This window comes from Thalassophryne amazonica, chromosome 7, assembly GCF_902500255.1.
Source record: "Thalassophryne amazonica chromosome 7, fThaAma1.1, whole genome shotgun sequence".
NCBI classification, from domain to species: domain Eukaryota; kingdom Metazoa; phylum Chordata; class Actinopteri; order Batrachoidiformes; family Batrachoididae; genus Thalassophryne; species Thalassophryne amazonica.
In genome coordinates this window covers 98,356,493-98,384,138 of record NC_047109.1, presented here as the reverse complement: position 1 = coordinate 98,384,138, position 27,646 = coordinate 98,356,493, and the positions used below count along the sequence as shown (strand labels likewise).

At 41.1% G+C, this 27,646-nt stretch overlaps 1 pseudogene; it reads left to right on the top strand.

Moving 5' to 3' along the window:
- On the top strand, positions 1–24,848 carry LOC117513506 (annotated as a pseudogene).
- The last annotated feature ends 2,798 nt before the right edge of the window (positions 24,849–27,646 follow it).

The window sequence follows — 27,646 nt, the reverse complement described above, 5'->3', positions numbered from 1 at the left end:
TAATGCTTGATTTCAACAGTGATCCACAGTTGTAGTGGTCTTCATTACACTCCACACCTACATTCATCTCTCGTGTTTCTGTTGTGCGCTGTCCGACCTACTCAGCCATGGTCCTGGAGAACAAACGTGAATCCATCTTTGAGCCTCCAGTCAGAGTAAATATCTGGTCTCAGACCCTAATTATCAGGGCTGGCAGTGGCTTGACACATGAAGCAAGAGGAGACCCAATGCAGACTCACAGGCATGGTTGGCTTAGATTGATAAGAAGCTTTATCAGAAGACCAGGCACAGGATTTGGTACACAGGTAGTCAAACTTACTGGCAGAGGTATCAGACATGATGCAGGTTAGGTCAGGGTCCAGAAACGAGCAAAGTTCATACAACCGGCGTCAAGGAGTAATGTAGGCAAAACAGAGGTAGAGTCAAAAAACAGGCTGAGTAGCAGAGGTCGGAATACACAGGCAAGGTTTAAAAAAAAAAGAAAAAAAAAAAAAAAAGAAGAAGAAGAAGAAGCGCAATCACAACAAGAACTGAAGGCAAGAGAGTAAACAAAGTCAACAATCAGGCAGTGAGTTGTGGAACAGTGAGGGTTTTAAAGTGGAGCAAACTAATCAGGTTGATGTGAAGCAGGTGTGTGGAAGGTTCTGGAAAGGGGTGTGGTGAAATTAACAAAGAAGAGAGAAGAAGGGCAAAAGAGTGCAAGAGGGCAAAACAAAGCAGTGCAAAACAAGAGGTGAGTGACAGAAAAACTGTGAGAAACAAAACGTGTTCAAAAATGAATGTGAGCAAAACAAAAGTGGCAAACCTAAGAACTACCGTAACAAATTAAAAAGAGGAAAACCAGGAAACTAGTGATTAAAACTAAAACTAGAATGGAACTGGTCCAGTAAAATTGGCAAAAAAAAAAAAAAAAATGTAATGAACAGAAGACAAAACAGGTGACAACTGAATAATACAATAAATGACAAATCGAACGTAAACTGATAAGCAACATCAAAGATAAATAAATGACAAATCGAACGTAAACTGATAAGCAACATCAAAGATAAATAGTAACAAAAACCTGTGACCAAGCATATACAATAAATGTGATAAACCGAACAAAACTAAAGAAACCTAAAGGACCATGACAGAACAAATACAAAAACCAACTATAGAATAAATAAATGCGAAACAAAATGATAAGATAAAGAATGGAACCAGTGACTACCTAGAAAGCAAAGCAAAGCATTAAACAGAATCAAACTGAGATTTACAAGAGAAAGAATAAACAAAAGAAAAAAAAACTATCAAACCATAAAGGATATAGCGCCAAAATCAGGATCTAAACCCCGAGCCGGGGTCAAGCATGACACTAATACTAGACAACTACTGCATAGTGAAGTAATCAAGTCATATTAGGTGTTCAAACTCTAAAAACACTGTTGAATTAGTGATGGTGTCTAAATATTTTAGCCTCATAATGCTTCACAAAGTTTTGAATATTTGAAATGCACTCAGCACATGTGACCCAGTGGGCCACAATAAGAACTACGAGTATTTACACTATATTTAGATACAGGAGAGGATAAATTCTTTTCATCCAATTGTGCTTTAAGATGCACAATTAAAAACTAATTCCTGATGCACTTATTTTGTAACATTATGTTTTCATTTTTTTAAATAATTATTGTAAACTGAATGGTTTATTATTGCTGGTTAACTGCTTTCATTAAGGTAAAGCCTTTGGCGTCTTTCTTCTTAAGAGGTTTTTGATTCTGGTCTACAGAATAAATTTAAACAGATTATACAGTATTGTGCAAAACATGATGTGCTAAAAACAATGAAAACCTTAAACGACAACTTACAATCAAGAGTGTTAAGTATTAAAGACTAAAGAAAACAAATATCTAGTGTGAATTTGTTTGGGTGAACCCATGGTTTTTACACTCATCCATTCATTATCTGCTGCTTAGTGGAGTAAGGCTTGTGGCAGCAGCAGACCAAGCAGCTCATCCCACACTTCCCTATCCTCGGCCAAGTTGTCTTACTCTTGCTGAGGGATCCTGATACATGATCAAGTGAGCTAGGAAATATGACACCCTGAATTGACACCTTAATGTGGTGGAGGTGTTTGTGGGCTCCAGTGAACCTAGAAGATCTGTTGTATGGAGCATTACCTCCTGGTAGGGCCTCCCTTGGCAAATTGGTCCCAGGTGAGACAACAAACAAAGGGCGATTCGATAAACACCTTAGATGATTGACATGAAAATGGACAGAGACACCTCACCTGGATTAGGGAAACCACTGCCCCTCCTAGAGATACACCTGGTTGTGGGGTCACAGGCAAGCGCCTGGTGGCTGGGTCTGCAGTCATGGGTCTCAGCCCAAAGATAGAATATGGCATCACATCCATGTGGCTGCAAAGAAAGACTAAAGGGTCTGGTGAAATGTTCTATGGGCAGTGGACGGGGGTAAAGCCTACACGAAGTGACATTTGGTTTTACTTTATGTTGATCATGTTTAATTGATTATCACTGATTTATTTTAAAAACTATACAAAATTCTCCATAACATTTGATTTATTTAAAAAAAAAATAATATTTGGAAATTCAACTTTTCTCCTCGATTCCTCCTTTTTTGAGGGTCACCACAGTGAATAATTTATCTCTCGCTCCCAAGCCAATACTACAGTATGCAAATAATAATAACAGCAACAATAATAATAATATGAGCAAAGCGTCGCAAAGCTCACTCATGGTACAGGGCGTCCTAAGCAGCAAGTGCCAAAATTCAAATCCACAGTAAAACAGGAAATGTTCAAATGTCAAACACTTCCTGGATTGACAGATGAGATCCCATGGAATCTCGTGGGAACTCAGTGGCAAGCTCACACTCAAACAGGAAGTGCCGAATTCTCAGTCACAGTGAAACAGGAAATGTTGAACACTTCCTGGCATGAGTGGAGCTAGAGCAGAGGGTGGGGTTTCACTGGACTCCCTTGAAATCTGATTGGACACAGATGATTGACATGTCACAGCACCACACATGTGGTTGAAAGACCTGTATTTTGAAATCAGTGTCACATTGACTGCTGGGTTCCTCCTGTCCAGTAGTTTGTGCTGTGTACCACAAAAAATTCTAATCCACCTTAGTAGAAGAAGAAAAATGTTTGCTCCAGATTTGAACTGAACATGTCGTTTGAACTAAAGCTAAATTAATGGAGCAACTTTAACCCTTGATCCCTGTACAAACTGAAACTGACCTTGGTCACCATTCTTGCTGCTTTTATCTCATAACTCCATAACATTCAGTCACTCACTGTCCAAACTACACCTTTTTTGGAATCTTTATGATCAGGCAAATAATGTGGTGTAGTTTTATATATATAACTGGAGCATCTTTTAATTTTGACCCCTGTGTAATTCTTCAATTGATCCCTACCTGGCTGATTATTGAAAATTTAAGTGGCCAATCAGTTTTTTTTTAAAGAGTTCATGTCTATGGATTATTTGTGATGCTTGTATCACCATTTGCAGGATTCCACTCTAAATATTCTCTTATCTGCTGCACTGTGTATGAGATGTAAGATGCTGCTAAGTACATTTGAGATGAAAGCCTAGATTTGATGTTTTGGTGAAATAAACTTTTGTATTTCTTCATAATTGATGTAAATAAAGTACAAGACATATTCAGTGACTTGGAAATGTTCATGTTTCCATCCCCTGACTTGTCTAAAGAAAACTGGCAATGAAACTGACTATTATTTACAGGTTTTTATGACGTTTTAGAGATTTGATTTCAGTTTTAGGAAGATAATTTTAGAAATTTTAATTATTTTTTGTATTTCAAATGACATAAACAAATTAAAATGTGTGAAATTCAAAGTGTTCCAATACTTTTGGAGGGCACAGTATCCTAACCTTATGATGAGTACAAAATGAGTGTGGTATTATTACTGTTTTGTTTAAGAATGTTTAATTTTCACTGTTGCTGCACTTTGTGTCAAATCATAGTCATATCGTATATCATATTGAGATGAAAATTCAGTAAGGTATATCTTCTATTATACATTCCAAATCTAAGGTGGAACTCTACTAGTGTTTACTAAGGTACACCTAAATATCTTTAAAAAAATGAGAGAGTAGAGCCACTTTGGTGCCTGGTCTTGAGAACCAGGGATGGTAGGTTGAAAAGCTTTTTTATCCCATGGGAACTCTCCCTACCCACCTAAGTGGCTCAAGAATATGGAGAGCATGCATATAAGTGACATTTACATGACAATATTGAGATACAATAACTTGGCCATATTGTACAGCCCTACTGTCAACAAGCTGAAAACTCTGAATATTAATTTCCATCTACATTAAAAAAAAATGCTTCAAGTGACAGGGGGTTAAGAGGGCTGTAATTGGGGGGTCACCTGAAAAGCAAAAACGAAAAATGCTTTAAAAAAAAAGGGGGGAGTATGGGGGCAGAGCCCCCCCAGAAGCTGAAAGGTTTTATTCATGCTCATGCTCCCAGGAACAATTTTACTGAAAAAAGTCTGAAGGACCTAAATGACATGGTTAGATGGCGAGGAGCTTTTCCAGGCATGTGAGAGGCAAAGAAAGAAAAATGCTTAAAAAGGTGGGGGAAGTGTTTGGAATCAACTATACAGGGACGACAATTCATTAGTCAGCCAGTACTTTGCAAGTCGGGCACAGACCAAAAAACAACAGGTACACTTCTTTGGTACTGTGGTATATGGTGTTGTTGCAAGGTTAAGGGTTTGAGTTCTTTACATTGTGTGGTGAATTTGGCTACTGTCGCACACACTGACCAAGTTCATCCCACAAATGTTCCTAATCCTGGTCCTCAGGGACCCCACAACTACATTTTTCATCTCTCCCTGTGCTGTCAAAAGCTGATTAGCTCATACAACCCCTGGCAAAAATTATGGAATCACCGGCCTCGGAGGATGTTCATTCTGTTGTTTAATTTTGTAGAAAAAAAGCAGATCACAGACATGACACAAAACTAAAGTCATTTCAAATGGCAACTTTCTGGCTTTAAGAAACACTATAAGAAATCAAGAAAAAAAGATTGTGGCAGTCAGTAACGGTTACTTTTTTAGACCAAGCAGAGGAAAAAAATATGGACTCACTCAATTCTGAGGAATAAATTATGGAATCACCCTGTAAATTTCCATCCCCAAAACTAACACCTGCATCAAATCAGATCTGCTCGTTGACTCAATTCTGAGGAATACATTATGGAATCACCCTGTAAATTTCCATCCCCAAAACTAACACCTGCATCAAATCACATCTGCTCGTTGACTCAATTCTGAGGAATAAATTATGGAATCACCCTGTAAATTTCCATCCCCAAAACTAACACCTGCATCAAATCACATCTGCTCGTTGACATTAACCCTATGTCATGAAATTGACCCTATGTCTTTTTGCAAGGAATGTTTTCACAGTTTTTGCTCTATGGCAAGATGCATTATCTTCTTGAAAAATGATTTCATCATCCTTAAACATCAGAAAAGTGTCCAAAATATCAACGTAAACTTGTGCATTTATTGATGATGTAATGACAGCCATCTCCCCAGTGCCTTTACATGACATGCAGCCCCATATCATCAATGACTGTGGAAATTTACATGTTGTCTTCAGGCAGTCATCTTTATAAATCTCATTGGAATGGCACCAAACAAAAGTTCCAGCATCATCACCTTGCCCAATGCAGATTCGAGATTCATCACTGAATATGACTTTCATCCAGTCATCCACAGTCCACGATTGCTTTTCTTTAGCCCATTGTAACCTTGTTTTTTTCTGTTTAGGTGTTAATGATGGCTTTCGTTTAGCTTTTCTGTATGTAAATCCCATTTCCTTTAGGCGGTTTCTTACAGTTCGGTCACAGACGTTGACTCCAGTTTCCTCCCATTCATTCCTCATTTGTTTTGTTGTGCATTTTCGATTTTTGAGACATATTGCTTTAAGTTTTCTGTCTTGACGCTTTGATGTCTTCCTTGGTCTACCAGTATGTTTGCCTTTAACAACCTTCCCATGTTGTTTGTATTTGGTCCAGAGTTTAGACACAGCTGACTGTGAACAACCAACATCTTTTGCAACATTGCGTGATGATTTACCCTCTTTTAAGAGTTTGATAATCCTCTCCTTTGTTTCAACTGACATCTCTCGTGTTGGAGCCATGATTCATGTCAGTCCACTTGGTGCAACAGCTCTCCAAGGTGTGATCACTCCTTTTTAGATGCAGACTAACAAGCAGATGTGATTTGATGCAGGTGTTAGTTTTGGGGATTAAAATTTACAGGGTGATTCCATAATTTATTCCTCAGAATTGAGTAAGTCCATATTTTTTTCCTCTGCTTGGTCTAAAAAAGTAACCGTTACTGACTGCCACAATCTTTTTTTCTTGATTTCTTATAGTGTTTCTTAAAGCCAGAAAGTTGCCATTTGAAATGACTTTAGTTTTGTGTCATGTCTGTGATCTGCTTTTTTCCTACAAAATTAAACAACTGAATGAACATCCTCCGAGGCCGGTGATTCCATAATTTTTGCCAGGGGGTGTACATGTGTGCTCAGTCATTGAATAGCTAACAGGCACCTGACTGATTCAATCAGCTCTGGGTAGAGCAGGTGGATATAAAATCTGGACTGGTGAACGCTGGATTCTTTGGTGTTCATTTCTGGTAATAATGAGGGGCAATCAACACCTCCACATTACTGTTTCAAAGGAAATTCTTGGTCACCTACCTCGGCTGTGTTTGGCCAAGCATTATCATGTTCAAACACTATGCAAGATGTCCCATCATCTGTAATCTGAAAAACAGATGATATGCCAGACCATAATCCTGAAGCCACCAAAACAATCCCTCTCCAGGACCAGGATATAGGGTTGAGTATATGTCGTCCACTGAGGTGAACCCTATGGGAACCCATCAAGAGTCACCCATCAGGACAACTAACACTGAACCTTCGTTCTTCAAAGAAAATTACGTTTGTCCATCATATTTTGACCCTGTGACCTTCACTTGCTATCAGAACCAGTGGTACCGGATGGCTGGACACAAATGCAGAACTCAGACTCAGATGGGATTTGGCGACAAGGTTTTATTGGAACAATAAGCAGAGTTTGGTACACGGAAAGGCAGTCAAAAATCAGGAACAGTGTCAGAAACATTAGGCTAGGGCGTGGTCCAACATACAAGCAGACAGTCCAAAACACAGCAAGAAAGCAGGTCGAAAATAACTATGAAATAGGCTGTGAAGCAAAGCCATAAAGCACAATGACCTGGTGAGTAACCAGTGCAACCCATGAAGCTTATACAACCCCTGGCAAAAATTATGGAATCACCGGCCTCGGAGGATGTTCATTCAGTTGTTTAATTTTATAGAAAAAAAGCAGATCACACACATGGCACAAAACTAAAGTCATTTCAAATGGCAACTTTCTGGCTTTAAGAAACACTATAAGAAATCAAGAAAAAAGATTGTGGCAGTCAGTAACGGTTACTTTTTTAGACCAAGCAGAGGAAAAAAAATATGGAATCACTCAATTCTGAGGAAAAAATTATGGAATTACCCTTTTCATTCCCAAAACTAACACCTGCATCATATCAGATCTGCTCATTAGTCTGCATCTAAAAAGGAGTGATCACACCTTGGAGAGCAGGACCAAATACAAAAAACATGGGAAGGTTGTTAAAGGCAAACATACTGGTAGACCAAGGAAGACATCAAAGCGTCAAGACAGATAACTTAAAGCAATATGTCTCAAAAATCCAAAAATGCACAACAAAACAAATGAGGAACGAATGGGAGGAAACTGGAGTCAACATCTATGACTGAACTGTAAGAAACCACCTAAAGGAAATGGGATTTACATACAGAAAAGCTAAACGAAAGCCATCATTAACACCTAAACAGAATAAACAAGGTTACAATGGGCTAAGGAAAAGCAATCGTGGACTGTGGATGACTGGATGAAAGTGATATTCAGTGATGAATCTCAAATCTGCATTGGGCAAGGTGATGATGCTGGAACTTTTGTTTGGTGCCGTTCCAATGAGATTTATAAAGATGATTGCCTGAAGAGAACATCTAAATTTCCACAGTCATTGATGATATGGGGCTGCATGTCAGGTAAAGGCACTGGGGAGATGGCTGTCATTACATCATCAATAAATGCACAAGTTTACGTTGATATTTTGGACAATTGAAAGGATGTTTGGGGATGATGAAATCATTTTTCAAGATGATAATGCATCTTGCCATAGAGCAAAAACTGTGAAAACGTTCCTTGCAAAAAGACACATAGGATCAATGTCATGGCATAGGGTCAATGTCAATGAGCAGATCTGATTTGATGCAGGTTTTAGTTTGGGGGATGGAAATTTACAGGGTGATTCCATAATTTATTCCTCAGAATTGAGTGATTCCATATTTTTTTCCTCTGCTTGGTCTAAAAAAGTAACCGTTACTGACTGTCACAATCTTTTTTTCTTGATTTCTTATAGTGTTTCTTAAAGCCAGAAAGTTGCCATTTGAAATGACTTTAGTTTTGTGTCATGTCTGTGATCTGCTTTTTTCCACAAAATTAAACAACTGAATGAACAACCTCCGAGGCCGGTGATTCCATAATTTTTGCCAGGGGTTGTATACACCCTGGTGATGAACTACCGATTAGGAACAGGTGTGTGGAAAGCAACAGAATAAAGGTGTGGCCCAACAAACAAGAGAGAAAGGGACAGACCAAGGCCAAGCAGAAAAAACCCCACAAGAGAAATCACAAAACATAACCTAACTAAACAGAGCAAACACAATACAACAAAATCCAAACCCTGACACGTGCAGCCCACCACTGTCTTGCAAACATACACTGGCATGTCAAAACCTAATTCAGATATGGTCTTCTTGCACAAATGACCACAACTCCAAGACATTTACACAATATTCTGGCACTACTCTGTCTTCTCTGTGTGCCAACAGTCTCACAGGTCGGACTATCAACTTTCTGGAAGTATTAGCAAATATGGTGCAAGACAATATGATGGTTCAGTCTTGAGGTCGACACCATTTGTGCACTTGGTTGGGTACCACTGGAATAACTTTGTGTCAAGTAAGTGGTGACTTCAAGACACTCAGATGAGAAGTATTGCACCTGTTCAGTAATTTAATAAAGACACTGAAGATCTCAAATTACAGATGGATGATGCTAAAATTACATGCAACCAGCTGCTGTCACCGTCCTGCAATAAGTATTAAGTACGTTCTTTCAGCTTCTGCATGTTTATTTGGCACAAATTTTACACCGGACATGGAGAATGGGTACAGGTGGTGCTGAACCTGGAACATTCTGTTTTCAAAGCAACTGCATTGTTTTCTTTAAGATTATACCAATGAAAACTAGTGTAACAATACTGTGTTTTGTTTTTTCCTTCCAGGAGCAGAACATAGAAAGTCCTTATGGGAAGGTCCAGTGTACCCTGATAGGGTCACCCAGGGTAAATCGACCTGTCATCCTAACTTTTCATGATGTTGGGCTGAACCGTAAGCATAATAATTTTAAATCACTGTTTGATTTTGTTTGCATAAACACAACTCAAATATCTTTATATATTGTGTTGGTTTGACCTTTCTTTGATGCTTTAATCTAATATCCTGTCAAGTTTGAGAGTGCTGGTCTGAAGGTTAGCACTGCAACCTGATGACCATAGGGTCGTAATGCAGTTTGCCATTTCAAAAAAGATGGGACAGGGGCAACAAAAGACTGGGAAAGTTGATGAATGCTCAAAGAACACCTGTTTGGAAAATTCCACAGGTGAACAGGTTAACTGGAAACAGGTGAGTGTCATGATTGGTTATAAAAGGAGCATCGCCAAAAGGCTCAGCCGTTCACAACCAAAAATGGGGCGCGGATCACCAAATTGTGAACAAGTGCGTGAAAAAATAGTCCAACAGTTTAAGAACAATGTTTCTCAACGTTCAATTGCAAGGAATTTAGGGATTCCATCATCTACAGTCCATAATATAATCAGAAGATTCAGAGAATCTGGAGAACTTTCTACACGTAAGCAACAAGGTCGAAAACCAACACTGAATGCCCGTGACCTTCGATCCCTCAGGCGGCACTGCACTAAAAACCGACATCATTGTGTAAAGGGTCTTACCACGTGGGCTCAGGAACACTTCAGAAAACCATTGTCAGTTAACACAGTTCATCGCAACATCTACAAGTGCAAGTTAAAACTCTACCATGCAAAGCGAAAGCCATACATCAATAACATCCAGAAACACCGCCGCCTTCTCTGGGCCCGAGCTCATTTGAAATGGACAGACACAAAGTGGAAAAGTGTGCTGTGGTCTGATGAGTCCACATTTCAAACTGTTTCTGGAAATCATGGATGTTGTGTCCTCAGGACAAAAGAGGAAAAAGACCATCCAGATTGTTACCAGCGCAAAGTTCAAAAGCCAGCATCTGTGATGGTATAGGGGTGTGTTAGTGCCCATGGCATGGACAACTTACACATCTGTGATGGCACCATCAATGCTGAAAGGTACATCCAGGTTTTGGATCAACACATGCTGCCATCCAAGCAACGTCTTTTTCAGGGACGTTCCTGCTTATTTCAGCAAGACAATGCCAAGCCACATTCTGCACGTGTTAAAACAGTGTGGCTTCGTAGTAAAAGAGTGCAGGTACTAGACCGGCCTACCTGCAGTCCAGACCTGTCACCCTGTCAAGAAAGGTTGAAATCCCTCTCTGCTTACTGATATTAAATTAAATCCCTCTCTGCTTAATGATATTAAAAATTGTAATCAAAAATCTAAGTGGTGTGTTTTGTGAACAAGAAATACACCGAGAAATGTTTAAAGCTGCTAAAGAGAAAAATTGTTGTGATTGAAGATTCCATGATGAAAAGAATTGAAGATGAGTTTATATTGAAGATGTCAAAATAATGTTGTGATTAAAGCTGTTTTGAGATGAAAAAGTTCATTTAACAAAGTGGTTAAGAGTTGAGGAGAAACTCAGATTTAAAAATGTTAAAATAATGCTGTAAAAAGAATAATTGTTGAATGTCTGTTTCTGCTGATAAAAAAGGAGAAGTGAATGATTTCCGGTGGAGAGAAGCAGTCCGGAACTTTCCACTGTGACAAACTGTTGCAATCTCATACGACTGTTAATGTAAATCAACCATGTCCAGCACACAGGAAGAAGAGAAGAATCAGCTCAACTTATAACCATATTAGGAAGAAAAACCTGAAGAAGTGAGAGGCACATGCCCACTGAAACAAGGAGTATTTAAGGAAAGAACCAGCAAAGATAGGAGTTAGACTTCTGCCTTTCCTCTGACTGGACCTGATGCGAGGATGGACCACACCAAGCAACAGACTCTGGGACAAGAAAAACCTCAAAGAGGGAATTTCTGAGCACTTATCATCACAAAAAGAGATTTCAAGTTTCACCCTGGCTGAGCTAAATGCAAAAGAGGAACAGGCACAACAGAAGCTAACCAACTATCCCCAACCCTCAGCCAAGGGACAAATCCCCCCGCTTGAAGATTTCTGAGCTCTAACCCTGCAAGGACCGTGAGCCTCGAGGGACATTAGACTTTGTACAAAGTTTAGTGTTTCCACCAGAGGATTACATTCCAGCAGAAAAGGATAAGACTACAAGGTGCCAAGTGTTTTTTCCCTCTCTCTTCTGCTCGAGTATATTTTGGATCTTATTTCCCTTGAATTGGATTTTTGACCTCGATTTTCTGGATTATAATTTGGACATTACTCCTCTTCCATACGGAGTTTGGATTATAAATTAAGTTTTCCTAGGAATGGACATTCAACATCACCATTCTACAGTTGGTTTTTATTCCTTTTTCTAATTTGATTCCATTTTATGCTATTAATTTTAATCTGTATGCCTGCACTTGCCATCTCTGCAAAAAATGTTTCCAATTGCAGTTAAAGCTAAGTGTGGACATTAGATTTTTGGAGTCTTCTTAAGGAGTGGTAATTAAATTGGTGAAGTGTGTTCAACATCAACAGGTTCTGTAAGGTTTTTCTGTTTTTTTTTTTTTTAATTAACACATCCCTTGGGATCCACTATATGAATCACTAAAACCTTTTCTAGCAACTACCAAGAGCCCAGATTGCTTCGAGGAGACTGCCGTGAGTGGGCGTGGGCGGCTTTGTATCCTGGCTCCAGGGCTGTTTGGCCAGGGTGTGAGGTCAGTGTGAGCAGGGATGGACGTCTGGATGGAAGCAGTGAGCAGCTAGACGAGTCTCCTCGCCACCAGCTTAAACAGCCCTCAATCTAAATCCTCACGGGTTATACCCGCAAGAGATTGGGGGTCAGACCTTTTGGACGGGGAGCTGGTCCAGTGCCTCCTGAAACAAGGGTGTGGCACTCGGTTGGATCTGACACGTGGCGCCTGAACAGGGACCTGACGGAAGGATCGTTGGGTCTATAGAAGAACTCCGGCAGAGAAGTATTCGCGGTCGTGTGGAACCACCCGAGCAAAGTGGAGGTAAAGCAGAAGAAGACAACTGCTGGAGCGTCAGAAGGATGACAGCCCTGCGAGGGAAGCAGAACAGTCGGGTGATCTGCGAGGATGTGCAGAGTCACCAGCCCCACGAGAGTCTTCAAGGAGAAGCCGGAAAGGGAGCAGCTGAGAAGGGACAGTCAAGCTGAATCCCGAGATCGGCGCTGAATAGCCAACTAGTCTGCCACTCGTCCCGAACAGGACCCGAACAGGGACCTGACGGAAGGATCATTGGGTCTATAGAAGAACCCCGGGAGAGAAGTACTGCCTGTCGTGTGGAACCAACTGAGCAAAGTGGACGTGAAGCAGAAGAAGATGACTACTGGAGCGTCAGAAGAACAACAGCCCTGCGAGGGAAGCAGTACTGTCGGGTGATCTGGGAGGACGTGCACGGTCACCAGCCCCGCGAGAGACTTCAAGCAGAAGTGGGAAAAGGAGTGGCTGAGAAGGGACAGTCAAGCTGAATCCCGAGATCGGCGCTGAATAGCCAACTAGTCTGCCACTCATCCCAAACAGGGCACCCAAACAGGAACCTGACGGAAGGATCACTGGGTCTATAGAAGAACCCCGGCAGAGAAGTATTGCCTGTCGTGTGGAACCACCTGAGCAAAGTGGACGTGAAGCAGAAGAAGATGACTGCTGGAGCGTCAGAAGGACAACAGCCCTGCGAAGGAAGCAGTACTGTCGGGTGATCTGCGAGGACGTGCACAGTCACCAGCCCCGCAAAAGTCTTCAAGCAGAAGTGGGAAAAGGAGCAGCTGAGAAGGGACAGTCAAGCTGAATCCCGAGATCGGCGCTGAATAGCCAACTAGTCTGCGACTCATCCTGAACAGGGCGCCCGAACAGGGACCTGATGGAAGGATCATTGAATCTATAGAAGAACCCCGGCAGAGAAGTATTGCCTGTCATGTGGAACCAACCGAGCAAAGTGGACGTGAAGCAGAAGAATACGACTGCTGGAGCGTCAGAAGGATGACAGCCCTGCGAGGGAAGCAGTGCTGTCGGATGATCTGCGAGGACATGCAGAGTCACCAGCCTTGCGAGAGTCTTCAAGGAGAAGCGGGAAAAGGAGCGGCTGAGAAGGGACAGTCAAGCTGAATCCTGAGATCGGTGCTGAATAGCTAACTAGTCTGCCACTCATCCCTGATTCCAGGTACCACGAGAGGCTTTGAGAGACAGACGACTCGAGACGACAGAGACTGCAGCAGTGTAGGTGGTGAGGCCAGCGGCAGTGTCAATGACCAACAACTGTGTGAACGCGGAGGATGGCAAAAGAAAAAAGAGAGAAAGCAGCACCAGGTTTAACGACAGAAACAACCAGTAAATCGTCATGGCAGACGACTCCAGGACAGTCACGCAGACCGTGTCTGATGAAGGAGGAGTACCAGGTCAAGTGCAGGACCTCGATAACCAAGAAGAGTCAGAGAATGAAGGAGGAGATTCTCAGCCAGCACTGTCCGCCCTCTGGCTACCCCACAGAATTGTGCTGTATGGAGATGGATACAACACCTGGACGGAGCCTGTCCAAAGGTATGTCAAAGGCTATGCTGTGAGCACAATTGAGGAGCTCATGAAGCGAGGGATGTGTGAGGCGATGGCAGAATCAGGAGTCTTCCACCGTGGTCGCAAGGTAGAAGGGCAGATGCTGATAGTCCTGAAGTGACCACAAGTCCCAAAAACCAAAAAGGATATCGAGGAGTGGCTCGCATGGTGGTGTGAGCTACTAGAGATGTTGCAAGAAGGCAAGATAACGCCCCTGATAAACCCCGGGAAAAATTATGATCCCATAGTAAAGATGACAGCAGGGTTGCTGGCAATGGATGCAATCCTGGATGACCCCTTAGCACGGGCAACCAGTCAGCAGAAGGAGGTTAAAGGCGTGGCACGATGGCTGAAAGAACTGGGGGAAAAACTCAAAGAGATTAACCCCAAGGCAGATGAGAACAGGAGCCTTGCCCAGGACACAGAGGAGGAACTCAGTGAAGCTGGTGATGGAGGTGAGCCTGCAGATGGAAAGGGGAGAGACGGATAAGAGTCGCGACCTGGACCGAGTACAGAGAACCTGTCTGACCAGCCAGTAGAAGCCCCAATATCAACAAGAAAGACGTCCGCCCAGAGATCGAAATCGTGGCTCTGTCTAAAGTGGGGATTCAAGAAAAATCTTCATAAAAAGAAGTAAAACAAGGACGGGAGAAGCTTGTGGACTGGCTGGACCAGCTCTCCATCTAAATGGTCCAACCCCCAATCACCTGCGGGTATAACCCGTGAGGATTTAGATTGAGGGTTGTTTAAGCTGGTGGCGAGGACACTCGTCTAGCTGCTCATTGCTTCCATCCGGACGTCCATCCCTGCTCACGCTGACCTCGCACACTGGCTGAACAGCCCTGGAGCCAGGATACAAAGCCGCCCACGCCTGTTCACAGCAGCTCTCCTCTAAGCGATCTGGGCTCTTGGTAGTTGCTAGAAAACGTTTTAGTGATCCATACAGTGGATCCCAAGGGATGTATTAATTTAAAAAAAAAACAGAAAAACCTTACAGAACCTGTTGATGTTGAACACACTTTACCAATTTAATTACCACTCCTTAAGAAGACTCCAAAAAAATCTAATGCCCACACTTATGCTTTAACTGCAGTTGGAAAAATTTTTGCAGAGATGGCAAGTGCAGGCATACAGATTAAAGTTAATAGCATAAAAAGGAATAAAATGATCAAATCAGAAAAAAGGAACAAAAACCAACTGTAGAATGGTGATGTTGAATGTCCAATCCTAGGAAAACTTAATTTATAATCCAAACTCCGTATGGAAGGGGAGTAATGTCCAAATTATAACCCAGAAACTTGAGGTCAAAAATCCAATTCAAGGGGAATAAGATCCAAAATATACTCGAGTAGAAGAGAGAGGGAAAACCCACTTGGCACCTTGTAGTCTTATCCTTTTCTGCTGGAATGTAATCCTCCGGTGGAAACACTAAACTTTGTACAAAGTCTAATGTCCCTCGAGGCTCACGGTCCTTGCAGGGTTAGAGCTCAGAAATCTTCAAACTGGGGATTTGTCCCTCGGCTGAGGGTTGGGGGATAGTTGGTTACCTTCTGTTGAGCCTGTTCTTATTTTGCATTTAGCTCAGCTGGAGTGAAACGTGAAGTCTCTTTTTGCGATGATAAGTGCTCAGAAACTCCCTCTTTGAAGTTTTTCTTGTCCCAGAGTCTGTTGCTTGGTGTGGTCCATCCTCGCATCAGGTCCAGTCAGAGGAAAGGCAGACGTCTAACTCCGATCCTTCCTGGTTCTTTCCTTAAATATTCCTTGTTTCAGTGGGCATGCGCCTCTCACTTCTTCAGGTTTTTCTTCCTAATATAGTTACAAGTTGAGCTGATTCTTCTCCTCTTGTGTGCTGGACATGGTTGATTTACATTAACATTGATTAGCATTGATTTACATTGGTTTTTCTCTTTGATTAACATTAACAGTCACATGAGATTACAACAGTTGTTTGTCATGTCACAGTGGAAAGTTCCGGACTGCTCCTCTCCACCGGAAAGCACTCACTTCTCCTTTTTTTTAATCAGCAGAAACAGACATTCAACAGTTATTCTTTTTACAGCATTATTTTAATATTTTTAAATCGGAGTTTCTCCTCAACTCTTAACCACTTTGTTAAATTATTTTTTTCATCTCAAAACAGCTTTAATCACAACATTATTTTGACATCTTCATTATGAAATCATCTTCAATTCTTTTCATCATGGAATCATTTCAATCACAAAAATTTTTCTCTTTAGCAGCTTTAAACCATTTCTCAGTGTATTTCTAGTTCACAAAACACACCACTTAGATTACTGATGACAATTTTTAATATCAGTAAGCAGTGAGGGATTTCAACCTTTCTTGACAGCCCATTGAAAATGTGTGACGCATTATGAAGTGCAAAATACGACAACAGAGACCCCGGACTGTTGAGCAACTGAAGTCGTACATCAAGCAAGAATGGGAAAGAATTCCATTTACAAAGCTTCAACAATTAGTGTCCTCAGTTCCCAAACTCTTATTGAGTATTGTTAGAAGGAAAGGTAATGTAACACAGTGGTAAACATACCACTGTCCCAGCTCTTTTTTGAAACATGTTGCAGGCATCCATTTGAAAATGAGCAAATATTTGCACAAAAACAAAGTTTATCAGTTTGGACATTAAATATCTTGTCTTTGTGGTGTACTCAATTAAATATAGGTTGAAGAGGATTTGCAAATCATTGTGTTCTGTTTTTATTTACATTTTACACAATGTTTCAACTGCATTGGAATTGAGGTTGTATGTGGGAAAGCTGAAAGAACAGCATTTGTTTTCCTCTTTTATTACCATCTTTAATGTACCCTTAATGCTGACGTTGCTCCACATGTGCAGTTGAGCCTCTTCTGTGGGAGCAGTTTGACGTGTGTATCTGATCCATTATTGTAAAGCACTTGGAGTGTCTGCCTTATATGAAAAAGTGGGACATAAATCCAGTGTTAAAAACACTTTAATGTATACAATAAAATGCACATTGTATATTTTTTTATTAATTTTACTTTTGGCAGCTGGTCTGCTCTGTGTCAGCCTGATCCCGTCAGATCTCAGAAGCTGAGCAGTGCAGGATCTGGTTAGTACTTGGATGGGAGAACTCTTTGGAACACGCGGCTGTGTGGGTTTCTCCAGGTAACACTGGAGTTGCGTCAGGAAGGGCATCCTTCAGGAAGGGCATAAAACTTGTGCCAACTACCAGTGCGGATCTGGCTGTGTGGCAACCCTGAACAAAAACGGGAGCAGCTGAATGGACGACAACAACAACAACATTAATTTTACTTTGAGGTTTTCTCATAAATAAAACTCATCTCGCTTCTGTACTTTTCTTCCTGTAGACAAGTCATGTTTTGAGACAATGTTCAACCATGTGGACATGCAGGAAATGAAGAAACATTTGCCTGTTTGCCATGTAGAAGTACCAGGACAACACGAGGGTGCCAAAACACTTCCTACCACGTCAGTTTATTACTCATCCATTACTCTGTCAAATGTTCTGGATTATGTCCCAAATAATTATCTTATTTTCATTATCTAATTCATGTGAATGCATCTGACTCAGATCATGTTAATATGCACATTTGGCTGCTTAGTTTAACGTACCCTTCCATGGACCAGCTGTCCGAAGCTCTTCGTGTAGTCCTCAAGCACTTTGGGTAAGACAGGCCTGGAATAATAAAGACAAACAAACCTTGTGTTACCTCAGCGTCGACCTTCAAAGGGCAAGCTATTTTAACATGTTTATTGACGCAGCATTGTAGAATCAAGTTAGTTTTGACATTTTAAATGTGTGCTTTGCAGAATTAACAACGTGATTGGAGTGGGAGTTGGAACAGGAGCCTACATCCTGACTAGATTTGACTTGGCTAGATGAGTTAGAGCCTCATCTTTTAAAAACTCAGTCAAGTAGGTATATTAAAGGGTAAAAAGATTTCAAACATTACATGGCCACTGGGGTTCAGGTGAAACTGTAAATTAGGAAATGGAGGGTATGGAGTAGTATTTTAAGTTTCCTCAGAGTAATATTCTGTTCATCCCTGTGATGGAGGTTGACCTTTGACTCCCTTGTATTGGAGACAGCTTTGATGTGGCGAGACAGTTTCATGCCATCCTGTTACTTCCAGATTTCAGTGATGGGAGTCCGGCTTTTGGGTGAAACAGCATTAAACGTACTCATTTTTTTTTTCACTTGATGGCTTGAGCAGATCCCTTAATTCCTCTTTTTAAGTAGTTAATTTCAAAATTTCTTCTGTGTCTGAAGTATGACATTGTTTGGCATTTAAATAATTTTATTCCTCAATTGAACAAAAATCACAAGTTATTTCTCTCTCTGCAGTTGAATCACCGTGATTTGGTAGACGGTTTGGCTTTGATCAACATCAACCCCAGTGCTGAAGGACTAATGGATAGTGTTGCAAACAAGGTCAGACATGCGTGTGTGTGTGTGTGTGTGTGTGTGTGTGTGTGTGTGTGTGTGTGTGTGTGTGTGTGTGTGTGTGTGTGTGTGTGTGTGTGTGTGTGTGTGTGTGTGTGTGTGCGAGCTGCTCCCTCATCCCACTGTCAAATCAGGGCAACACCCACAACCTGAACTGCTGATTCTGATCCCTTTATATCAACTGCTCGCTCTCTCTCTCACACACACCCTCCCTGACACACTGATCACACATTTATTTGGAAAGGTAGGCCAAGACAAAAATGCTCAAATCCAGATTTTCCAGTGAATTGTAACTGAGTCGTCATAGCATCCGTATAAAACTGTGCAATCAGCATTTTGTGACCTAAACACACCCAGCATCTCTGTTTTCAAACTGACTTGTCAGAATGAGATCCAGAACAACCATGACCTCATTGCTAAATACCGTCACCATATCACGAAGACAATGAACCAAGTCAACGTGAGTCAGTTCTTCCACTCCTACAAACACCGACATGCTCTGTGTGTGGAAAGGCCTACTCGTCTTGAAAACACCAATGCACAGACACTCGTGTTAGTAATATACTGTTTTGTGATGAACTTGGAAAATACGGGTAGATTGTGGTGAAGAACAGTGAAATTTCAGAGACTTGGCATGTTTAGCCACATGTTCTCCATGAATTGCTGGCTGTCTGAGTGGTGTCCAAAAAATGAGGTGGGCTTCATAGATAATTGGCAAAGCTTCTGGGGAAAACCTGGTCTTGTTAGGAGAGACGGCATCCATCCCACTTTGGATGGAGCAGCTCTCATTTCTAGAAATCTGGCCAATTTTCTTAAATCCTCCAAACCGTGACTATCCAGGGTTGGGACCAGGAAGCAGAGTTGTAGTCTTACACACCTCTTTGCAGCTTCTCTCCCCCTGCCATCCCCTCATTACCCCATCCCCGTAGAGACGGTGCCTGCTCCCAGACCACCAATAACCAGCAAAAACCTATTTAAGCATAAAAATTCAAAAAAGAAAAAATAATATAGCACCTTCAACTGCACCACAGACTAAAACAGTTAAATGTGGTCTATTAAACATTAGGTCTCTCTCTTCTAAGTCCCTGTTAGTAAATTATATAATAATTGATCAACATATTGATTTATTCTGCCTTACAGAAACCTGGTTACAGCAGGATGAATATGTTAGTTTAAATGAGTCAACACCCCTGAGTCACACTAACTGCCAGAATGCTCGTAGCACGGGCCGAGGCGGAGGATTAGCAGCAATCTTCCATTCCAGCTTATTAATTAATCAAAAACCCAGACAGAGCTTTAATTCATTTGAAAGCTTGACTCTTAGTCTTGTCCATCCAAATTGGAAGTCCCAAAAAACAGTTTTATTTGTTATCTATCGTCCTCCTGGTCGTTACTGTGAGTTTCTCTGTGAATTTTCAGACCTTTTGTCTGACTTAGTGCTTAGCTCAGATAAGATAATTATAGTGGGCGATTTTAACATCCACACAGATGCTGAGAATGACAGCCTCAACACTGCATTTAATCTATTATTAGACTCAGTTGGCTTTGCTCAAAATGTAAATGAGTCCACCCACCACTTTAATCATATCTTAGATCTTGTTCTGACTTATGGTATGGAAATTGAAGACTTAACAGTATTCCCTGAAAACTCCCTTCTGTCTGATCATTTCTTAATAACATTTACATTTACTCTGATGGACTACCCAGCAGTGGGGAATAAGTTTCATTACACTAGAAGTCTTTCAGAAAGCGCTGTAACTAGGTTTAAGGATATGATTCCTTCTTTATGTTCTCTAATGCCATATACCAACACAGTGCAGAGTAGCTACCTAAACTCTGTAAGTGAGATAGAGTATCTCGTCAATAGTTTTACATCCTCATTGAAGACAACTTTGGATGCTGTAGCTCCTCTGAAAAAGAGAGCTTTAAATCAGAAGTGCCTGACTCCGTGGTATAACTCACAAACTCGCAGCTTAAAGCAGATAACCCGTAAGTTGGAGAGGAAATGGCGTCTCACTAATTTAGAAGATCTTCACTTAGCCTGGAAAAAGAGTCTGTTGCTCTATAAAAAAGCCCTCCGTAAAGCTAGGACATCTTACTACTCATCACTAATTGAAGAAAATAAGAACAACCCCAGGTTTCTTTTCAGCACTGTAGCCAGGCTGACAAAGAGTCAGAGCTCTATTGAGCCGAGTATTCCTTTAACTTTAACTAGTAATGACTTCTTGACTTTTTTTGCTAATAAAATTTTAACTATTAGAGAAAAAATTACTCATAACCACCCCAAAGACGTATCGTTATCTTTGGCTGCTTTCAGTGATGCCGGTATTTGGTTAGACTCTTTCTCTCAGATTGTTCTGTCTGAGTTATTTTCATTAGTTACTTCATCCAAACCATCAACATGTCTATTAGACCCCATTCCTACCAGGCTGCTCAAGGAAGCCCTACCATTATTTAATGCTTCGATCTTAAATATGATCAATCTATCTTTATTAGTTGGCTATGTACCACAGGCTTTTAAGGCTTTTAATCAGCTAATCTGCTATTCATTACCAAGTAAGATGTAAACAAATCCTAATGTGTTTTCATCCCTGTCTGTCTTCCTCTCTGCTCCACAGCCAGCCAAAGTCATTGAAGCCTTCAAATATTTCATCCAGGGCCTAGGATACTGTATGTCACTGTCATTTATAGCACTTTATCTCAACATATAATCTCTCCCTCAGTATGATCCTACTTGTAGTCTATTATATTCTCTCTGTCCACGAGTATGTCGCTGCCATGTGCCATATCTCAGGAACTGCTGGTCCTACTGTATTATTATGGGCATCAAAATATTTGCAAGGTACAAGTTTCTATAAACATGAATGGAACAATTTGTCAGGAAAAAGAATAGTTATTGTGACAATGGCCAAACATATCTAAAAACCCCAACTAATCAGAACTTTGCATCCACTGAGACCAGAGAGCAGATGTTTGGTTTAAAGTGCTCAGAAACCCTGAGTTTCCATTTGGTCAAACAGAACATTTTCAGAAAATGATGGCAAATTCCTTTTTTGACCTTTGACCCCAACAAAATAATCAAAATCATAGCTGAATACTTATCTTTCTACCTCTGCTGATGTAATGCAGACGAGAAACGATTTTATATGTTGGAATAATTTTACACAAAAATCAAGAATACACAACCAGAGAAAAACGTGACGTAGTGGGTCATCCACCATAGCAAAAAATTTGCTTGGTTTTGATAATAACATTGCCAGTAATGCCCCAATTTTGCCAGTGGACACAGACTAGGACATGCCCAGAGTGCACAAGCTAGTGTATTTCCAAGCTAGTGTTTATGTCATGTCTGAGCACACTTTGCAAATTAAGTGCTAAAAATACTGGCACAAAGGCAACCACTGTACACAAAATGGTTGTGTTTACTGGATTCATGATTCATGGGTGTTGATGATATCAATTAATCAGAGTAGCACCTGTACTTCCCTTCAAACTGTACTGTAACAGGCACACAGCTCTGTGGTATCGAAGAAGTGGATACAAGCAAAGGTACTGACTCATTAACTGATTAGTGCCAACCTGACAGCATGCACGTAGCTGCAACTAAACCTCCCTGAGGTGAAGCCTACATCAAGTTGATTTTTTTTTTTCTTTTTCTTTTATTTTATTTAATGGTTGTTTTCAATTCACTTGTGTGCATTTCATCCATGCAGATAATGCCACCTGTCTCTGAGAAAAGAAGGGAGAGACTGCTCTCTTGTGAAAGTTTTTTCTCCCTCCTCTGACTTCATTTTTTCTTTGCCTACAGCAGCCATAATTTGCCATCATATTAATATTATTAGAGGTAACGGTAGTTACCATTATGCATGTTGGCGTATCATCAGCAGTTATTCAAACGCACCTGACTGTTGCAGTCTTTCTATAGTTTGAGACAGTGTTGGACTTTAAACTTGGTTTTTGGTGGTCTACAGTATAAACACTTTCTTCCTCCAAACAATGGCAATCCACCTGCACCGTGACTGCCCACACCTCATATTCAGACCATGGCCCCACAGATGAGCACTATTATACTCTGCATTTTGAGAATGTGGGACCTGGGCATGACTCCCATAAGGGAATTTGGTGGAACCCACAAATGGCGCTTGCATTACACTGTACACCCCTTTCCACCAGCTGCAAGATGAGGCCCTTATGAACTAGATCCAACCAAACAAAAGAACTGTGAATTAAAGATGTTGAAATGAAATATGTTAAAATACAGGGTAAACCTTGATCATTCATGCGGCGTAGTACAAACCTGTGTGTTCTCTCTAACCGTGATCTGTCTTTCATCAGTGTCCAGTGCTAGTATGACCAGACTGACTTGCTCACAGACAACCTCTGCCTCCAGCATCTCATCCATCGATAAATGTCAGTCACACAGACCAGTGAGCTCCAACACAGCCAAACCCACTCACACCGCACGGAGGAGTGTACTTCTACTGCGGCTCAGAACAAGTCCAATGAAGTACTCTGCTAGACCCCAGTGCAACCAAAACCCATGAACATAACTCAGATCCATCTTACTTATCTCACTGTACCTACTCAGCTATCCTCTCTCCTGTTCCACTTCTGTCTTCGCCTCATGTCTCTCTACTTTGTCCTGTTCTGCCCTATGACCCCTAGTTTCTGACTATAATGTCACACCACGCTTGACTAGCTGGAACGCTTTCTTCTCTTTCCTTCTCCATCCAAATATCTCGACACGTCAGTCCGTCACCATTCTTTGCAGTCTTTCCAAACAAGTTTTCATCATCACATCCTGAACCTCTCTATATTCTAAAACAAATGTTCATCAATCTTCATTCCCTGTGCTTCCACCTTCATGTCCTTGCCTCCTTTCCTCTGACTCGCTAATCATTCTCATCTGAAAGTTACATACAGCGTGTGAAGAAGCTGAGAAGTATCAATCAAAAACTGACGTAAAAACTGAAATCTGCATTCCTGAGTGTTTAAGACAAGAACCCAGCTGATGTATTAGGATATTTATTAGTGCAGCAGCTTAATGTTCTGTAGGAATGTGTAATTATTATGAATCTATTTTTTTTATTAACTGCAGTAATGTGTTGTGCATCCACATGTGTTTGTAGAATGTGGTTTAATGTTGGTTTGAATGTTACTCTGAAAATGTATTTTAAGATGCACTGTACACAATTTTACCTACCTTTTATAGTTGCATACGGCTAAGACTGAATGTTAAACATCCCGAAAGTCCCGCATAAAAACACTCCTGCTATCAACAATATTTAGCCCTGATTTTTTATTTTGTTTTTTATTCTGTGAAATATGCAGATCATTTCTATTTAAAGCAACAGGCACAGAAATCATTAATGTTACGATACTGTTTTTAGGCTGCATCACCTCAGTGTCTGTGGGGAATTTCTGAGTTACAAACTTTAGTGTGTGTTTTTAAAGTGGATATGACACCTAAAAAATTTGGTAAAACTGATATAAATATCAAAACTATACATATAGTATAGTAAGTTGGTATACAGTGGCTCATAGTAGCATGCTGAAAACTAGTATAATATTCCATAATCTTGGAGATCATGTGAACCACAAAATGTTTGTTGTAAATACTTAAGTTCCATGCTGTGGATGCTCACTTCTTTGAAAGGCAAACCACAGTTTAACTGGTGCATTTTTCTAGTAGCTAGAGCACATTCAACCCCCTATACAGTTTGCGTATCGACCAAACCGCTCTGCTGAGGATGCCTTATCCACTGCTCTCCACATGTCCATGCTGCTGGGTGATTTTATGTCTTCATATGCACCATAATCCCAGAGCATCTGATTGACACACTGGGCCCACAGGGACTGAACACCCTCCTGCTAAACTGGATACTGGACTTTTTGACAAACATGCCTCAGTTTGTGTGTGGAGGTAACAACAGCAGGTCAAACACATCACCTCAGGCTCTCCACAACAGTGGGTGTTGAGTCCCTTCCTCTTCACCCTCTTGACTCACGAATGTTGTGCAAAGTTCAGCAAAAATCACATCATAAAATATGCTGACGACACAACCATAGTGGGGCTCATCCAGAACGAGGATGACATGCACTACAGGAAGGAAGTGAGACTCTTCACTGATTGGTGCAACAACAACAATCTGATCCTTAATGTGGAGACAACCAAGGGGCTGGTGATCAATGTCAGGAGAAGATGCCCACCCCCACCCCATATACCCACTTACATCAAGGACTTTGCTGTGGAGATTGTGCAACAATCAAAATTCCTGGGGGTTCACATCTCTGACAACCTGACCTGGTCTCCTCTCTGATTAAAAAGGACAACCAGCATCTGCACTTTCTCCGCAGCTTAAATAGTGCTCATCTGAGTCCGGCTGTCCTCACCTCCTTCTATAAAGGAACAATAGAGAGTGTACAAACCAGTAGTATCTCTCTGTGGCATGAAAGTAGCAGCCTTGCAGACAGGTACACACTGGGGAGGATTGTGAGGGCAGCAGAGAATTTTATTAGGGCCAGGCTACCAACCACTGGTGAACTGGCAAAACTGCACTGCTTATCCAGAGCAAGAAGGATAATCAGGGACACTTCACATCCCTTTAACAAACTGTTTTCCTTCTTGCCCTCAGGTAGACGTCACTGTAGTCTGAGGTGCAAAACACACAGATTCAGGGACAGCTTTTACCCAACCGCCATAAGACAGCTAAATACACATTGATAGAAAGAACTGTGCAATATAGAATGCAGTATATAGAATACACTGTAGCATCTGGTAGCAAATTTATCCTTGTAGCATCTTCATATGTCCAATTATATCCCGTGTCCTTTGTTTATTTATTGTATGCTGCGTATATACAGATACAGAGACAGTTATCCATAGTTTTTTTCCAAACCCAACTCATCACTATCACACATCTTGGACTTTTACGAGAGCTGTCAATAAAGTATAGGTCCTTTTTATTTTTTTCAAAAACTATATGGATTTCATTCATATGTTTTTACGTCAGACATGCTTGAACCCTCGTGCGCATGCGTGAGTTTTTCCACGCCTGTCGGTGACGTCATTCACCTGTGAGCACTCCTTGTGGGAGGAGTCGTCCAGCCCCTCGTCGGAATTCCTTTGTCTGAGAAGTTGCTGAGAGACTGGCGCTTTGTTTGATCAAAATTTTTTCTAAACCTGTGAGACACATCGAAATGGACACGGTTCGAAAAATTAAGCTGGTTTTCGGTGAAAATTTTAACGGCTGATGAGAGATTTTGAGGTGATACTGTCGCTTTAAGGACTTCCCATGGAGCGAGACGTCGTGCAGCGCTCTCAGGCGCCGTCATCAGCCTGTTTCAAGCTGAAAACCTCCACATTTCAGGCTCTATTGATCCAGGACGGTCATGAGAGAACAGAGAAGTTTCAGAAGAAGTCGGTTTCAGCATTTTATCCAGATATTCCACAGTTAAAGGAGATTTTTTTAATGAAAGACGTGCGGACGGGTCCGCGTGTCGGGACGCAGCTGGCGCGGTGCGGCGGCACAGGAAAAACACCTCCGTGTTGATAACCATTTGTAAAATCCAGGCGGCTTTTGATGGCTTTCAGTGGAGTGAGTATATGAGAAATTGTTTAACAGCTGGACATGTTCCAACTTGTCCTTAAGGCTTCCAACAGAGGTGTTTTTCCTGTGGCGGAGCGTCGCGGCGGCTGCGAGCCGACGCTGCAATCCACCCACACGTCTTTCATTAAAAAAATCTCCTTTAACAGTGGAATATCCGGATAAAATGCTGAAACCGACTTCTTCTGAAACTTCTCTGTTCTCTCACGACGTCCTGGATCAATAGAGCCTGAAATGTGGAGGTTTTCAGCTTGAAACAGGCTGACGACGGCGCCTGAGAGCACTGCGCGACGTCTCGCTCCGTGGGAAGTCCTTAAAGCAACAGTATCACCTCAAAATCTCTCATCAGCCATTAAAATGTTCACCGAAAACCAGCTTAATTTTTCGAACCGTGTCCACTTCGATGTGTCTCACAGGTTTAGAAAAAATTTTGATCAAACAAAGCGCCAGTCTCTCAGCAACTTCTCAGACAAAGGAATTCCGACGAGGGGCTGGACAACTCCTCCCACAAGGAGTGCTCACAGGCGAATGACGTCATCGACAGACGTGGAAAAACTCACGCATGCGCACGAGGGTTCAAGCATGTCTGACGTAAAAACATATGAATGAAATCCATATAGTTTTTGAAAAAAAATAAAAAGGACCTATACTTTATTGACAGACCTCGTATTCTGTGCTTTACTTCTGTGTTTTTATTTTATTTTTTTGTGCAGTGCATCAATGTATCATTCTGTGACAGCATCTGTGATGTTTTTTACTGAATGACAATTAAAAACGTGTCTTAATTAAAAGATTACTGGTATTTTTTTATCATTTGCAGTGAATAATTTCAATAGCATTTTGAAGTGTTGTATTCAGCCCTGTATCTTCTTAGCTGTACGGTGAAGTAGAGTATGTTGTAGAATGCAGACTTGTAGTAATCGAATCTGGGACTTGATTCTGATTCTTAGGACTTCTGACTTGACTTAGACTTGGGCACTTATGACTTGGACCTTATTATTAATTTTAATACAGTAAGATTACTCAATTTCATACAAGGGAAGGCATGAACGTCTATCTGGATTCAAGTGCATCTATCGTGTTCTGTACACAAAAATGGTGCTAAGATGCCAAAAGAGATGCACCAAATTGTGACCTTTGTTTTCATAGACTCAACCTTGAGGACTCAGACTCGGATCATTTGGACTTGACTCTGACTCTTCTTTAGCAACTTGGACTATGACTTGAATGATGGAGACTCGAGATTTGGCTGGGACTCCAAATTGTAACGACTCATATACAACACTGCTGTGTTGCATAATAACTCCGGTTGCCATCAACAATTATTTTCATTATTGATTAATCTGTCTATTATTTTTTTCAATTACAATAATCAATTACTTATTTAGGACATAAGATGCCAGAAAATGGTGGAAAATGTTGATTATTTCCTGCAGCCAAGATATCATAGATGGTCAGTTTACCCTCAGAGAGGAGTAAAGAAACCAGAAAGTATTAATAATTAAGAGGCT